The sequence below is a fragment of the Tachyglossus aculeatus genome, chromosome 2, assembly GCF_015852505.1.
Source record: "Tachyglossus aculeatus isolate mTacAcu1 chromosome 2, mTacAcu1.pri, whole genome shotgun sequence".
NCBI lineage: Eukaryota > Metazoa > Chordata > Mammalia > Monotremata > Tachyglossidae > Tachyglossus > Tachyglossus aculeatus.
The window spans coordinates 148,859,378-148,876,222 of NC_052067.1; the positions used below are offsets into that span (position 1 = coordinate 148,859,378).

Below are 16,845 nucleotides of genomic sequence, written 5' to 3' on the forward strand. Positions count from 1 at the left end.
TGGCACCAACCTGTTGGTCACACCCTTTCCCGCCCCCACCTCCATTCCTGGAGCTCCTTCCCCTTCAGATCTGACCAACTATGACTCCCCACATCTTCAAAGCCCTACTAAAATATGACTGAATGAATGAATAAAATCATATCTCCTCCAGGAAGCCCTTCTGTTTTTTTTTAATGGTACTTGCTAAGCACTTACTATGTGCCAGAAACTGTTCCGAGGACTGAGATAGATGCAAGATAATCAGGTTGAACACAGTCCCTGTTCCACATGGGGCACACAATCTTAAATCCCATTTTACAGATGAGGTAACTGAGGCATAGAGAAGTGATTTGCTCAAGATCATACAACAGACAAGTGACGGAGCCAGGATTAGAATCCAGGTCCTTCTGACTCCCGGGCCCGGGCTCTATCTATTAGGCCATGCTGCTTCTCTTTAGTCTTTCCTGACTAAAGTTTCATTTCTCCCACCCTCAATCCCTCCCTTCTTTATCACCTATGCACTTAATTCCATAACTCCTAAATACTTTGATACTCACCGACATAGCACTTATGTACATCTCCATCTGTAACTCATTTTTTATGTCTGTCTCCCACTAGAACATAAGCTCCTCAAGGGCAAAGATCATGTCTACCAATTTTATGAGAAGCAGCATGGCTCACTGGAAAGAGCGTGGGCTGCGGAGTCAGAGGTCATGGGTTCAAATCCCGGCTCCGCCAATTGTCAGCTGTGTGACTTTGAGAAAGTCACTCAACTTCTCTGTGCCTCAGTTACCTCATCTGGAAAATGGGGATTAAGACTGTGAGCCCCTCGGGGGACAACCTGATCACCTTGTAATCTCCCCAGTGCTTAGAACAGTGCCTTGCACACAGTAAGCACTTAACAAATGTCATTAAAAAAATGTATTGTACTCTCCCAAGTGCTTACTACACAGCTCTAAACCAAATAAGTGGTTGATAAATACTACTACTACTACTACTACTAATAATAATAATAATAGTTAAGCACTTGCTATATGCCAAGCACTTGCTATATGCCAAGCACTAACAGGTTAATCAGATCAGTCACGATCTCTATCCCACATGGGGCTCGCAGTCTAAGTAAGAGGAAGAACAAGTATTCAATCTCCACTTTATAGATGAAGAAACTGAAGTATAGAGATGTTAAATAACTGACCCAAGACCACACAACAGGCAAGTGACAGAGCTGGATTAGAACCCAGGTCCCCTGACGTCCAGACCTGTTCTCTTTCCCTGAGGTCATGCTACTTCTCAGCTCAGATGCTTCTAGAATGTATCTTTCTTCTCAACGGTGTCAGTCACAATGGGTTTCTATGCACTGAAGAATGAGATAGAGGAGTGCTTCTGTTTTAGAGGGAAACGTACTGTCTTTCAATGATCACTGTACATAGTTGCCCTTCATACTCAAAGAAGATGCCACAGATGATGAAATTGGTACACACATACACACACACACATATATATACATTACTGTATATTATTATATTGTATTGTATATTATAATGTATTATATACAATCTGATCACCTTGTAACCTCTCCAGGGCTCAGAACAGTGCTTTGCATATAGTAAGCGCTTAACAAATACCATCATCATTATGATTATTACTGTGTCTATTGTTAGATTGTAAGATTGTACTCTCCCAAGGTCTTGGTACAGTGCTTTGCACACAGTAAGCACTCAATAAATACATCTGAATGAATGAATGAATATTCAGTTCCCATTTTACTGCTGAGGAATTTGAGGCAAATTTGACCAAGGTCATACATCAGGCAAGGAATAGACTGGGATTAGAACCCAGATGCCCATCCAGTCTCCCAGGATGGAGAGGAAAGTGAGGATTCTTTCTACTCATTTTTTTCCACTTCTAAAGCCTCTTTAATCTACTTTTGATGCTTTTCCAAATTGCATTTCTGATCCCAGGAGTGAGCACATCTGATGGGCCTGGTGAGTCTGAGCAAACTGGAGACGAGTTTGATAGTTTTTTCATCTCCCTTAGATTTTTCATTCATCACCAATTGCCAAGTAATAAGTCAAAGCCATTGAAAGCTAGCTTCTCCTTCAATAATTTTGACTTTAATAATTTTAAATATATTTTGAATGCGTAGATAACGATTGGAACAAATATTTTCTTGTAATAACCTGACCTAAAAAAGAATAAGATAGTATACTGCTACACAAAAATAAAGTTTTTCCTGAAAGGCACTAGAATTTACAACTTAGACATTCTCAAAATTATTTGAATTCCATTCACTGGAATGCAATGGAGAGGCCTGATTTAGAATTACTGAAATTTGGCTAACATTCTAAATGACTTTACCCTACCCAATTCAGACCATCACTTCCTTGATAAATATTCCATTTCCCAATGTTTAGTCAACTCAAATAAATAAAAAATGTGCAAGATGAGGCAGTAAATATCCAAATAACATAAAGAACTTTGCTTCAAATGCTGATTCCCAAGTTTTTGAAGTGACAAGGCAGTTTTACTTTTCTAAACCAGTTGGTATAAATTAGGCCCACCTGAATATTCTTCAGTGGCTCTTAAATTAAAGAGGACTACGTAAAGCAAGCATGGAATTCAATGGATATGCACAGCAATGAACAAATCATTTTAAATAAAGCCGAAAACAGAAGATTAAAGGAAGTGAGATTGGAGAAAAGAAATCTGAATAATTATTTAATAATGACCCAAAAGAAAGATCAGGAATTTGACCAGCTATTTTATTAGACAAATAGCTATCTAACACTAATTTTTCTCTCTTTCTGCTGCATTTTGTAAGAAAGCTTTGGGTTTAGAAGCAGTAATCCTAAAACCATAGTGAATTTCAATTAAAAAGGGTCTGCAATACCAGGCATAAGAACCAAAAAAAAAAAAACTCCGACAGTTATTAATTCCCATTTTACACATGATCTTGATAGTTCCTCTCCTGACAGCAGTTTATGAAAATGTACAGTAAAAGCTTCGTTCGTAGTACCACCTCAGCGATGGAGACCGTTAATATTCAGATGGATTACAAATTCCTGAGGTGTCAGGTCTAATGCTATTCTGAGGGTGAAAACATGATGAAACTTCCTTTTTACAAAAAATCTTCATGGAAACTGAGCTATATCAAATTTACTTGCAGAATGTAACCCATCACACAAGTTGAAAAGAATGAACCCTGAAAGGCCTTTGGGAATAGAGAGGTTTAATTGAGAGATAATCCTGTCTTTTCTGAGTCACAGTATAATGACACTAAGATTTCTCTAAGGGTAGAAAACCAATTCTAAATAAGTAGGCATTCTTGTTCATTCATTCAATCACCAATTTAGATTTATGGGTTTCTTTCATTCATTCATTCAATCGTATTTATTGAGTGTTTACTGTGTTCAAAGCACAGTACTAAGTGCTTGGGAGAGGACAATATAACAACAGACACATTCCTGCCCACAACAAGCTCGTAGTTTAGAAGGGGAGACAGACATTAATATAAATAGTTAAGTAAATAAATAAATTTCAGTTATATACAGACATATACATATGTGCTGAGGGGCTGTTTCTAGCCGCAGACTGGGAAGACTATGCAGTTGTGAAGGATAAAATGTGAAAGACCAGTTTCTTATGTATTCACAACAGAATTTCTTAAAGAAAATAGAGTGTAATGAAAAATCATATATACAACTTCATTCAGTGTGTGGGGAGGGAGTAGAGGAGGAGAGTGGTGGTGGTGGTGATGGCAAAGGAAAAAAGGTTTTTTACACTGCTCTAGGACTGAAAGTTTAGCATAAGAATATTGCAATGGTAAAGTGAGTTGTAGTACTCTCAGGTAGAGAAGGAAATATGCTTCCTGAAAGCTGTTCCATTGGCTAATAAACGTGTGAATGACATCATTATTAATTCATTCATTCAATCGTATTTATTTAGCGCTTACTGTGTGCAGAGCACTGTACTAAGCAATTGGGAAGTACAAGTTGGCAACATATAGAGACGGTCCCTACCCAACAGCGGGCTCACAGTCTAGAACGGGGAGACAGACAAGAAAACAAAACATACTAACAAAATAAAATAAATAGAATAAATATGTACAAGTAAAATAAATAAATAGAGCAATAAATACGTACAAACATATATACATATATACAGGTGCTGTGGGGAGGGGAAGGAGGTAAGATGGGGGGATGGAAAGGGGGAGGAGGGGTGTGTGCTGCGTGAGCATAACATAGTGATGAAATACAGAGTGGGAGGCAGTAGTGGATTCTTTCCTGCTTCAGGTGGTCAAATGTCTGAAACCAAAACTGAGCATCATATGACCTGTAAATTACAAATGGACAAACATATTAAAAAAAAACTTTGAAAGCAGCCTTTCTACTTTTGTTTTTTAGATTTTTTTCCAAGGCCTACAATATTAAGCATAGTGGCTCACTGGAAAGAGCACGGGCTTGGGAATCAGAGGTCATGGGTTCAAATCCTGGCTCTGCCAATTGTCAGCTGTGTGACCTTGGGCAAGTCACAACTTCTCGGTGCCTCAGTTACCTCCTCTGTAAAATGGGGATTAAGACTGTGAGCCCCACATGGCACAACCTGATCACCTTGTATTCTCCCCAGCGCTTAGAACAGTGCTTTGCACATAGTAAGCACTTAACAAATGCCATCATTACTATTATTATTATTATTATGCCTAAAAACAGACCATGATGAAAAGTAGAATCCCAAATTCACAGACTCTGATGTCTGTTATATTGTTGTGTTGTACTCTCCGAAATGGTTGGTACTGTGCCCTGCCCTTTAGTATTCAATAAATACGATTGATTCCTAAACTTCCAACTGTGATAGTTTCTACTAGTAATAGTTTTGTAGTGCAAGTCAGCCAATGTTGAATGTGGACCATTTTTCATTTTTCAGAATGCAAGCAACTATAAGATCAATTTTCCTTTGTTATTTTTACTCCATGACCAATTAATTAGTCATTTGAGAATTTTAAAATAGTTTTCCCAAAATAACTTATGTATTTTGCAGCTTGAAGTTCATTGTCATAATAAATGCCATAATGGCCATAACATGAGAATATAAGTATATTATAGTTGCCATTCACATTATCCTAGGTTGCCTAAAAATAATTTGGGCACTGTGACTTTTTCACCTCTTAAACTGCAAAAGTAGATACAATTTTAATATGTTAAAAATGATAAAGATCCAAGTCAGTTTAAATGACTACCTTCGTACTTTAAAATGCCAAAAGACTTTGAAATTTATGAACCGGTAATTGTGTTTGATAGGGAAAATTACACAAATTAACATTTTGTATAAATGTGCAAACATTAGTAATAATCACTATAGCAACTAACACATCAACTGAGAATCATTTCCAAATTATTTGGCATTCAACTTAGCTTCAACTGCTTCAATGAGATTTAACAAAATAAACAGGATTATAAGACTCAGAGAATTTTATGAAGTCAAAAGGCTAGAATTCAAACTGATTTATAACCACATAAGGGGTAAAAATTAGTATTTCCCTAAATGTGGATTTTAAACAACTGAACACATCCCATGAAAATGCAGAGTCAATAAAGGATGATCAATTTGAGAATGATGATATATGTCTCAATAATAATAATAACAATAATAGTAGCAACAACTGTGGTACTTGTTAAGCACTTATTATGTGTTAAGCACTGTACTATGTTCTGGGGTTGAGAGAAGATAATTAGGTTCCATATGGGACTCACAGGTTAAATAGGAGGGAGAACGGGTATTGAATCCCCATTTTGCAGGTGAGGGAATTGAAGCACAGGGAAGTTAAGTAACTTGCCCAAGGCCACACAGCAGATGAGAGGTAGAGTCGGAATTAGACACAGGTCCTCTGACTTCCAGCCCTAGGTTCTTTCCACTAGGGAATATTTCTTCTCTACAAAGTTGTTCATTACTTACTATTAAATCACATCTACTTGGAAATCCTTCGGAGCAGATTTAGATGGTTTCTTCATGAAAATAATCCTGCATTTTATGCAATTTAAGAAAGATCATATCCAAAATGATAATGTCTTCCACCCACAGGGGTGAATTTAAAACAGTCATTGTTAATGCAGAGGAGATGGTCAGGAGGGTGAATAGAGAAATTCCGGGGGAACATGTTTATAGCTGTAATGTTAATGAAGGTGATTTGTATTGGCAGATTATCCATCCATCAATGGTATTTACTGTATGCTTACTGTGTGCACAGCACTGTACTAAGCACTTGGGAGAGTACGATACAAAAGAGGTAACAGAGAGGACCCCTGCCCTTATGGAACTCACAATCTCATAGGGGAGACAGACATTCATTCATTCATTCAATCATACTTATTGAGCACATATTGTGTGCAGAAAGCCCTGTTCTAAGCGACTGGGAGAGTACAATATAATAATAAACAGACACATTCCCTGTCCACAATGAGTTTATAGTCTAGAGACGAGCCTACACATTACTGATACGGGAAGTGGTAGCGTACGTGACAGTGCAAATAAATTCTGGGGTGGGGTGAGAATCAAAGTACTAAAAGGGCACAGACACAAGTGCAGAGATGATGCAGAATGGAGGGCGAGGAGAGAGAGGACTTCAGAGAAGGCTGAAGGACATACAACTTTAGTACAGCTTTGAATATTGGAAGTGGAGAGAGTGGATTGGTCTGTCAGATACGTACGGGGATGGAGGTCTAGACAGGAGAGAAGGCATGAGAAAAAAGGGCTGATTTTGCAAGAGAAAGATCGAGGCACGGTAATTAGGTCAGTTGGGCAGTCAGTCCTATTCATTGAGCACTTAGTGCAGAGGACTGTATTGAGCACTTGGGGGAGTACGATACAACAATAAATTGACACATTCCCTGCCCACAATGAGCTTACAGTCTAGAGGGAGAGACAGACATTTACATAAATAAATAAATTACAGACATGTACATAAGTGCTATGGGGCTAGGAGGGGAATGAATAAAGGGAGCAAATTTTAGGGTGGTGCAGAAGAAAGTAGGAGAAAAGGAAAGGAGGGCTTAGTCAGGGAAGACCTCTTGGAAGAGGTGTGCCTTCAATACGTAACTGTCTGTGGGATATGAGGACAGAGGACCTTTCAGGCCAAGAGGGAGGATGTGGCCAAGGGTGCGGGGGTGAGGTAGATGAGATCAAGGTACAGTGAGAAGATTAGCATTAGAAGAGTGAAATGTGTGGGCTGTGTTGTAGTAAGAAAGTAGCGAGGTGAGGTAGGAGGGAGCAAGGAGATTGAGGGCTTTAAAGCCAATGGTGAGGAGTGTCTGTTTGATGTGGAGGCAGATGGGCAACCAATCGAGGTTCTTGAGAAATTGGGAAACAAGGCCTGAACAATTGGGTGCAGGCTTGGTTTTAGTGGGAGAGGAGCCAGGATACGTAAGCAGGGAAGGAGCTATTTAAAAGCATTAAGGCCAATGGTGAGGTTGTGGTACTATTCGTACTTTGGTACTGCAGTGTTATTATACCATTTGTCTAAAATAGTTACCCTCCATCTTGTGCTCTGACAAAGATCCTCAACAATGCGAAGGGCAAACTTTTTAAAGGGGGTAGGGACTGACAGGGGACCGGCTCAAAAGAGCTAAGAGGTTAGAAAGCCTTATTCTGCATCTTTTTATTCTCGATTGGAAATTCTGAGGTCTTCTCAGACCTCAGACTTCTCAGTGAGAAGCAGCGCGGCATAGTGGAAAGAGCACGGGCTTGGGAATCAGAGGACATGGATTCTAATCCCAGATCTGCCACTTGTCTGCTGCGTGACTTTGGGCAAGTCACTTAACTTCTCTGTGCCTCAGTTACCTCATCTGTAAAATGGGGATTAAAAGTGTGAACCCCACGTGGGACAATGTGGTTACCCTGTATCTACCCCAGCACTTAAACAGTGCTTGGTACATAGTAAGTGCTTAAAAAATATCATAATATTTATTATTATTAATCAGAGAGCTGGTGTGAGTGAGACACAGAATCCTGTAGAAAAAGCATTTCAGGGACTCAACCTCATCGACCCCTAGAGTTTTCCCTACTCATAAGAGGGAATATTGCTAGGGAAAGAATTTACCTGAGAGCCCCCGCTCCTGAATAGGTCCTACTAAGCTCCATTAAATTACCTTACATCTAAATTCACCTGGCCTACTCTCTCAATATTTAAGTGATTTATGGGACAGTTCAAGTTTGTACTGTGTCTGTGGAGGAGAGAAGGAGATTAGAGAACGGAGTCCTTAAAAATTGGCAGACGCCCAAATTAGATTCATTAGAGGAAAATGTCTGGTGCTTATTATTCTGGCTGGGAAAAACCAAAGCCAACAGAAAGGCCCCAAACAAAAAAAAAAAATTAGCAACCACATATTTGAACTTTTCAGTGATAACAGCAACCGTTCAAAACAGAAACTAGCACTTGCACCATAAACAGGATAGAGAGATGTGGAACTAATATTGCCTTCTGGACTTTAAGCTCATTGTGGCCAGGGAATGTATCTAGCAACTCTGTAATATTGTACTCTCCCAAGCACTTAGTACAGTGCTCTGCATCATCATCATCATCAATCGCATTTATTGAGTGCTTACTGTGTGCAGAGCACTGTACTAAGCGCTTGGGAAGTACAAATTGGCAACATATAGAGACAGTCCCTACCCAACAGTGGGCTCACAGTCTAAAAGGGGGAGACAGAGAACAAAACCAAACATACTAACAAAATAAAATAAATAGGATAGATATGTACAAGTAAAATAAATAGAGTAATAAATATGTACAACCATATATACATATACAGTAAGAGCTCAATAAATACAGTAGATTATTTGATTGCAGAATGCAGTGAAGAAAACTGAAAAGAAGTGGCTCACATAAATTGATGTAGCTATACCTTCCTTTGGAGAGGTCTTCCCTATTTGGAATAAAGGTCTATATATAGGTGTAGGTTTTGAAATAGTCATCTAACCTAACCAATCAATCATGTCTTCCAAACATGACCCAAAGCATTAACGAGTACCCCATTTCCCTATACCGTCACCGACTCTTTTGTTCCCCCTCTTCCTTTGCCCATCTTGTCTTTCCACATTCCTTTCTCTTCCTTTTTCCTTCTTTCCACCCCTTATCTAGCTTCTTTCTTCTCTCTTTCCCAGTCCTCTCTTCTCCATTCACCACATCCTCTCCCTCTTACCTGCCCTTTTCTTTCTTTCCTGATTAATCACCATCAATCCAATCAACCCAACGGTCACTTTTTTTTTTTAACATGGTATTTGTTAAGTGCTTATTATGTGCCAGGCAATGTACTAAGAGCTGGAGTAGATACAAGCTAATTGGGTTCATTCATTCATTCAATAGTATTTACTGAGCACTTACTGTGTGCAGAGCACTGTACTAAGCCCTTGGGATGTACAAATCGGCAAAATATAGAGACGGTTCCTACCCAACAATGGGCTCACAGTCTAGAAGGTTGGACACAATCCCTATCCCATTTTACAGCTGGGAAACAGAGGCACACAGAAGTGTGCTATGCTATTGATGCCTGTCTACTTGTTTTGTTTTTTTGTCTGTCTCCCCGCTTCTAAGCTGTGAGCCTGTTGTTGGGTAGGGACTGTCTCTGTTGCCGAATTGTACTTTCCAAGTGCTTAGTCTAGTGATCTGCACAAAGTAAGCACTCAATAAATATGATTGAATGAATGAAAGCTAAGTGACATGCCCAAATTCACACAACAGAGAAATGGCGAAGCTGGAATTAGAACCCAGGTCCTTCCTAGAAAAAACCGAAGCCCTAACCTGAAAATTCAGCATGAGAGACTTGAAACATTTTATTGGGTGTATAGTCTTCAACCTTATAAAACCAAGCCCAGCTGAAAAAATCATGCAGCCTCAGAAGTAGATCTGACAGATTCATATTGGGAGCTGCAAGAATGGTACTTGCACCACCTTTTCAAAAGATTGACCAGTTGTTCAATTGTACCTTGATAAAGTGTCCCATTTTTAACAGTTAGAAACAGAAGACTTCACAGAAGTGCAGATATAAAATTCAAGCTTCCAAGATTCTATTTCTACAAAAACAAACTAGAAAACTGTGGTTTAGAAAACAACCACGTATCATCATGCAAACTGTTACCCAAACATTATTCATCTCAGACCAATTTACTAAATAATCAAAATATATTCCCCAATAAGTAATTATGAAACTCTAGGGTCAGATTTGGAAAGTTACAATCACTCTGAATTTGGCAATGTTTACAAACATTAAGCAAAAGAATGCTTAGCATTCCCCCAAAGAAAAGATTTTTTGTTTTGTTTCATGTCATTATTAAATGAGAGGGATTCTTTATGAAAATGTGCACTTGTTCAAATGCCTGAAGGCACATACTTGCATCAAAAGAGGCTAAATGAAAATCAGTAAATAGCAATGACAATAATTTTAACATATTCTTCCTTCTTTCCCTTCCTTTTTTCATGAGTGTTGACCAAAACTTCTATCCGTGGGGTTCTCTTTAGAGCTGACAGATTCATAGAAGTAGGGATGGAAAGGCATTTTGGTGACTTGGGTGATAACAGTACAGGTCTACATAGAATTGAGGTAAACCCACACAACTAAAGCTATAGAGTGTTTCTACCACTGTTATCATCATCATCGCCGTCAGCATCATCAGTGTCATTAATTAAACTCTCATGGTGTGCAGAGAACTCTACTAAGCACTTGGAAATGTATAATACAACAGAGTTAGACCTGTTCCCTGGCCACAACAAGCATACAGTCAAGAGGGGGAGACAGACATTAATATACAAGAATAATTTACAATATATAATTTATCGATATGTTGGGTTTGAAGACGAAGCGGATATCAAATGCCCAAAGGTCACAGATCCAAGAACAAAGATGACCCAGAAGGGAGAGGGAGTCAGGAAAAAGAGGGCTTAATCTATATTGATAGCACTTAATAGTGGTTAACTACTATTCTCATTAGATTTAATCAGAGGACTACTCTTTTGTTCGACTATCAAGAACTAGAAGGCCTGGAACTCAGCTTTCAAAATTGATTCCGGAGAATGAGATGTAACAAGATAATGTTAAGTAAACAGCAGCAAGAAAGGGAGACCAGCTGAAAATCAGGCCAGTTGACAAAGGCATCTTGCTTTTCAGCACTGCAGAATTAAATTGTCTGACCATGTTTCTAGTACTATTGCTCATTTGCACTTGTTCAGTCCTAACAATGTGTTTGGTACTGCCCAGTGCTGCTTCTCTAGATTGAAAGCTTGTTATGGGTAGGGAACCTACTTGCTAATTCTGCTGTCATATTGCTCATTTGCACTTGTTCAGTTCTAACAGTGTGTTTGGTACTGCCCAGTGCTGCTTATCTAGAATGAAAGCTTGTTACGGGCAGGGAACCGACCTGCTAATTCTGCTGTCTTGTACTCTCCCAAGCACTTAGTTCAGTGCTCAGCACATAGTAAGTACTCAATAAATACCACTGATTGATTGTCCAGAATGTGAAAATCTTGTTTCTCACATAGAGGTTAGTAATCTGGCTCAGACAAATCACATCCTAACTCAGAAAGTACTGAGGAGACAATAAAATGATATTGAAAGTGAATAATTTTTTTTTCCTCAACTGCCTGTCTGAAACTGGGGGCTCAAAAATAAATAACTTTGCCCACAGTCCATTATGTATCTCTCTTCATTCTGCCTCTATCTCAGTTACCACCCTACCGAGGCCATGCATTAGCATCGACTTCTATTCAAGATGTAACCTCTACTTTTACAGTCTTTAGCAGATTAAGATCCTGAGTGCCAGAAAATCCATTTTCAACCTACCCTTTGTTTATATTTGTTAAGTGCTTACTATACGCTGGGGTAGATACAAGCTAATTAGGTTGGACACAGTCCATGTCCCACATTGGGCTCACAGTATTAATCTCCACTTTCCAGATGAGGGAACTGAAGAACAGAGAAGTTCAGTAACTTGCCCAAGGTCACACAGCAGACAAGTAGCAGAGTTGGGATTAGAATCCAGGTCCTTCTGACCCCCAGGCCCATTCTCCATCCACTAAGCCATGCTGCTTCTCATAAGTATATCTTTGCATATACCTTTCATATGTATGTCCTTAGATTAGTTTACATATAAAACAATCACATTTTCAATTCCCAGATTTCACCTGAACAAACAGATCAGAAAGAATAAGATTTGTTCAGGAGCACCCGGATTTTGTGGCTCTGGAGCGTCACCTGGATCCAGATCAGTGCTAACTCAGGCCAAATCACAGCTGAAGAAATTAAGGAGAAAGGACCTTCTCCTAACAACTAGTCACAAATAATGACCCCTCCCCATCTTGGACTCATTCATTCATTCATTCAATCGTATTTATTGAGCGCTTACTGTGTGCAGAGCACTGTACTCAGCGCTTGGGAAGTACAAGTTGGCAACATATAGAGATTGTCCCTATCCAGCAGCAGGCTGCTCACAGTCTAGAAGGGGGAGACAGACAACAAAACAAAACATATTAACGAAATAAAATAAATAAAATAGTAAATATGTACAAGTAAAATAAATAGAATAATAAACATGTACAAACACAGGAGAAGGCTGGGTACAGAGGAGACCTGGACAGTCTTCTAGACTATGAGCCCAATGTGGGGTAGGGACCATCTCTATATGTTGCCAACTTGTACTTCCCAAGCGCTTAGTACAGTGCTCTGCACACAGTAAGAGCTCAACAAATACGATTGAATGAAAGAACCTGGGGGAGAGGGAGTCTGGGGGTCCGGAGAGCCAGAGGGGCGGGTGTTGGAAAGGAGCTGGTGGGGCATGAGGGTGGGGAAGTCGGGGTCCCGGAATGGAGAGGACGTATGGGGGGGGGGGGGGAGGACCGCCCCCATCCCCCATCCCTCCATCCTCCCGGCACGTTCATTCATTCATTCATTCAATTGTATTTACTGAGCGCCCACTGCGTGCAGAGCACCGCACCAAGCGCTTGAGAAGCACAAGTCGGCAACACATAGAGACGGTCCCTACTCAACAGCGGGCTCACAGTCTAGAAGGGGGAGACAGACAACAAAACAAAACATATTAACAAAATAAAATAAATAGAATAAATATGCACAAATATAATAAATAAATAAATAAATAGGGTAATAAATACGTACAAACCTATATACATATAGAGAAGCAGCGTGGCTCAGTGGAAAGAGCCCGGGCTTGGGAGTCGGAGGTCATGGGTTCAAATCCCAGCTCCACCAATTGTCAGCTGTGTGACTTTGGGCAAGTCACAACTTCTCTGTGCCTCAGTTACCTCATCTGTAAAATGGGGATTAAGATTGTGAGCCCCATGTGGGACAACCGGATCACCTTGTAGCCTCCCCAGCACTTAGAACAGTGCTTTGCACATAGAGCTTAGCAAATACCCAAATTATTTTATACGTTGTCAACTTGTACTTCCCAAGCGCTTAGTAAAGTGCTCTGCAGACTGTAAGCGCTCAATATATATGATTGAATGAATGAATATACAGGTGCTGCGGGGAGGGGAAGGAGTTAAGGCGGGGGGATTCATTCAGTCGTATTTATTGAGCACTTACTGTGTGCAGAGCACTGTGAAGCAGCATGGCCTAGTGGAAAGATCATGGACCACAGGGCATAGGTTCTAATCCCATCTTTGTGGCTTGTTTGTATAACTTTGGGCAAGTCACTTAATTTCTCTGTGCCTGTTAATTTATCTGTAAAAGAAGGATTAAAATGCTGAGCCCCATGTGGGATATGAATTGTTTCCAACCTGATTATCACCTGGATTGTGTCCAACCTGATTATCTTGTATCTACCCCAGCACTTAGTACAGTGCCTGTCACATAGCAGACACTTAACAAAATATAATTAAAAACAAATCAAACAACATAAAAAAAACTGAGCCTAACATGGGCCAGGGAATGTGTCTCCCCTGATCATCTTGTATCTACTCTAGCACTTAGAACAGTGCTTGGCACATAGTAAACATTTATATACCATAATCATCATCATCCACCCGGAGGGAAAACTAAATGGCATCTCTCAGGGACCGATTTTAGGGCCTGTTGAAAAAAATTGATCAAATACACCCAGACCTAGTGCTGGTTCGTTGCAATATCATTTTCAGCTGAACAACTCGAAAAGATGCACCCCAAATCTAAAGATGATGAAGTACTATTCTTAGCAAGTTTGGAAGGCTAGAAAAAGGTTCAAAGTTACCAAGACAATTAGATAAAGTGCAGGAAAAACTGGAGTTAAATTCTGTATGGGAAAGTACAAGTCAATAAGACAAAGGCAAAGTAAGGAAGTACCAAACAGGTAAAATAAGAAAGACCTTTGAATTCGAGTTGTCAACAAGCTGAACATAAATAGGCCACGAAATGAAGTAATTTCTACACTTAACGTGGTAGTGTGATGTGTTAATAACAGTGTGATGGCAGAGGTCGAGAATTGCTGATTTGAACATGGGACTGGAAGACAGAGGATGTGGATTCTATTCCTAACTCTGCCACTTGTCTGCTGTGTGACCATAGGGAAGACATTTAATTTACCTGTACCTCAGTTTCCTCCTCTGTAAAATGCGGATTAAATCCTATATACTCCTACTGAGACTGAGCGCCTCATTTGGGCCAGGAACTGTGTCCAGCCTGACTATATTATATCTACCCCAGCTCTTGGAAGAATGTTTGACACATAGTAAATGGTTAACAAGTACCATCATAATAACGATAATCACTTTTTTTAAAGAACAAGCCTTCTGGTGTAATATTAATAATAATAATAATAATAATAATAATGTTGGTATTTGTTAAGCACTTACTATGTGCCAAGCACTGTTCTAAGCACTGGGGTAGATACACGGTAATCAGGTTGTCCCAAGTGGGGCTCACAGTCTTCATCCCCATTTTACAGATGAGGGAACTGAGGCCCAGAGAAGTTAAGTGACTTGCCCAAGGTCACACAGCTGACAAGTGGCAGAGTGGGGATTAGAACCCGCGACCTCTGGCTCCCCAGCCCGTGCTCTTTCCACTGAGCCACGCTGTAGTCTTCAGTGGAGTTTGGCATGGAGTTTTTTCTACCCAACATTAGAATACATGTGACTAAACTAGTGAGATTCCAGAGAAAATTATAAGGATTAAAAATGGGTCCTTTGAGGGAAAAAAAAACCTAAAGGAATTGGTGTTTGTTTAGCCTGTAGACTTAGGGATGATTTACTAACTCTCCATGTGCTTAGAGAATATTTACTAAAAAAAACCCTTCTGTCTAGTTATTCTCTTATGTACAGAAAGGAGCAAACAAGAGAAAATGAGATTACACTAAATCTGGGGTGATTTCAGTTGAGCATGAAGAAAGAGGTCTTGACTAACAGAATTATAAAGCACTGGAATAAACTACCAGGATTGTGCTTGGAGTCCCTATTCCTGCAGAAATTAAAAACAAAAAAAACAACATCTAGTTGACTTGGACGGTTAGTCATTCACCTGCCTGAAACGGGGCACTGAACCTAATCATCCATCATGGTCCTTCTAACACAATGTCTTTGTTCATGTCTTTGTTTGGTCTCTGATTAAACCAAGTTTGAGTCAACCGGGGACATTACCAACAATTAGGAGTTTTCTCCTCTTGCTTTGTGTTGTTCTGACTCACAAAGTCCATTAGGTAAATTTAAAAGAATGTTAGGGCACTACTACAATACAAGAATAAATATCTACAATCCCTAACTGTCTGGAAAGGGGGTTTTTAGCTTTCTGGCTTAAAATTTCCCAGATTCTAATTGATCCTTGACATTGTGCTTTGCCTGAATGAGTTGCAATATTTTGCCCAAACCACTCAGTGAGACAATTAGAATCCTACTGACCAAAAAAAGAAACAATCCTGGATTTAAGATGAAAACCCCATATCTGATGGTTCCAGGATCTGTACTAAGCACTGGGGTAGATACAAGCTCATTAAGTTGGATACTGTCTCCGTCCCACAGTTTCAATCCCCATTATACAGATGAGGGAATTGAAGCACAGGGCAGTTGGGTGACTTCCCCAAGGTCATTCAATAGGTAAGTAGCAGAGACAGGATTAGAACCTAGGTTCCTCTGACAGACCCATGCTCTATCCATTAGGCAGCACTGCTTCTCAATCTTGGAGCAGTATGGAATATATTGAAAACCGAAAACCTGCACATCCTAAACAGGAGGTGTCAACACACTGCAAATTTTACTCTCAAGGATGCTTCTCATCTTGAAACCACTGGTGTATGACAATGACAGACTAAATTATATGACTTTCGGGAACTCTTGCTGTAGTGGATATAATAATAATAATAATAATAGCATTTATTAAGCACTTACTATGTGCAAAGCACTGTTCTAAGCGCTGGGGAGGTTACAAGATGATCAGATTGTCCCGCGGGGGGCTCACAGTCTTAATCCCCATTTTACAGATGAGGGAACGGAGGCCCAGAGAAGTTAAGTGACTTGCCCAAAGTCACACAGCTGACAAGTGGCAGAGCCGGGATTTGAACCCATGACCTCTGACTCTAAAGCCCGGGCTCTTTCCACTGAGCCATGCTGCTATAATGTGACAGTCATTATAAATGCTAATAGTTCTGTTTGTTCTCACACATATATTTGCTTTTGTTTCAGGTGCTGGTCCACTGGAGATGACACTGTATAATCAATCAGTAGTGCTTATTTAGCTCTTATTGTGTTGAGAGCACTGTTCTAGGCACTTGGGAGAGTACAGTGCAACAGAAATCACAGACACATTCCCTGACCACAAGGAGACTGCAGTCTGGAGGGGGAGATAGATATTATCATAAATAAATATATTATGGATATATACAGAAGTGCTGTGGAGCTGA

General features: G+C 39.9%; 1 protein-coding gene and 1 long non-coding RNA gene across 2 annotated transcripts in view; one reads left to right on the forward strand and one right to left on the reverse strand.

The window, feature by feature from the left end:
• The window catches only part of SLC2A13 (solute carrier family 2 member 13), a 481,564-nt gene that overhangs the window by 308,896 nt on the left and 155,823 nt on the right, over nucleotides 1–16,845 (reverse strand). The window lies entirely within an intron of this gene.
• The window catches only part of LOC119945498, a 39,900-nt gene that overhangs the window by 936 nt on the left and 22,119 nt on the right, over nucleotides 1–16,845 (forward strand). The gene's annotated exons all lie outside the window — the stretch shown is intronic.